The sequence below is a fragment of the Amphiura filiformis genome, chromosome 7 (genome assembly GCF_039555335.1).
Source record: "Amphiura filiformis chromosome 7, Afil_fr2py, whole genome shotgun sequence".
NCBI classification, from domain to species: Eukaryota; Metazoa; Echinodermata; class Ophiuroidea; order Amphilepidida; family Amphiuridae; genus Amphiura; species Amphiura filiformis.
Genome location: NC_092634.1, coordinates 5,786,637 through 5,787,979, shown reverse-complemented (window position 1 = coordinate 5,787,979; position 1,343 = coordinate 5,786,637).

Below are 1,343 nucleotides of genomic sequence, written 5' to 3'. Positions count from 1 at the left end.
TAAAAACAACTGATTTGTGTTCGATATAAGTGCAAATTTACACAATTTTTACTACTTCGTTTCCCATTGTATTCTATGAATGAAATTTTGACCGGAAAGATTTCATTTGACCTTCACGGTGTTTATAGAAATAAAAATGATCTGTGACTTTCAATTAAACATAAAATTACCACATTTTATTACTTAAAACTGGTATTTTTAATCATTATATTTTGAAAAGTTTGAAACATTTGATACAAACTTCTGAAATAATGTAAAATCTAAGGTTTCTTTAATCTGAATTCAAAATATTTATTTTAAAAACACTATCACACATGCGCAGTAATTTGTTCTTGTCGAATTGTCATCAACAGAGGGCGGTAAAACAGTCAACAATGCGATTTTCAAATTTCCGAATTCGGAAGATAAGCAAACGCTATTTCGTGTATTTGTTTTACGTTTTCGCCGTTCACAGGTTTTAATCATACGCAGTAGTTTAATTGTTTGATATTTAACAGAATATTCACAAGAATCAACTTTTCAGATAAGCTTACATGTGAAATAATGCCGGAAATGACACGCCCTAAAATGAAATAATAATCGGCTCGGTCTCATCAAAACTCGAGTGGGAAGTAAGCAGTAAGCTTACACTTTGAAAGTGACTTTCTGAAGATTGTATGTTTTCTTCAATTCATGTGTAACTGCATTTTGAGTGTGCAATGGACACCCGATTTTTGTCGGTAAGGACTTTTATTTAATATTTTAGTCAAGGTTGGCGAGCCGATGTTGCCTCTACACAGTACGACGGCAACTTCGTGACCTCTTTTGTTCGATAGAAATTTTTTACGGGTTGCATGGTTGGTGAACACGGGTTACGTAACTAAATGTTGAAAATTTGGCCGGCAAACATGTTTTAGCGAAATAGCTCCAGAAATGGGAGACACTGTCCAGACACAGGTCGCTTTTTGCTTAAATTATGTACCATGATCACGGATAAGATACCAAACATTTGTGCAAAGAACAAAAAAAGCGAGTAAAAGTTGAATAATATTGAAAATAAAGAAGCTTGAACATGTCCAAAGTGGCAGGGAAAATGAGAAAAATTGCATGTCACGATCACCAAAATGGTTATATCTACAACTATGAGCAAACGCCGGTCGTATGCTTTTCTGTAATGATAGATATTAACTAACTTGAGCTTGTATTAAATTTTCAGCGAAAACGATTGGTGGAATAATCTAGTCGTAGGTTGGAAAGTTACTCTCAAAACGGCCCGTGTCTCAATCGTGCGGGTCCCGTTAGTGACAAGTGTCACTAGCAAAATAGCAGCCGCCTTGTCATTATATCAAATAATAATCGTCAGA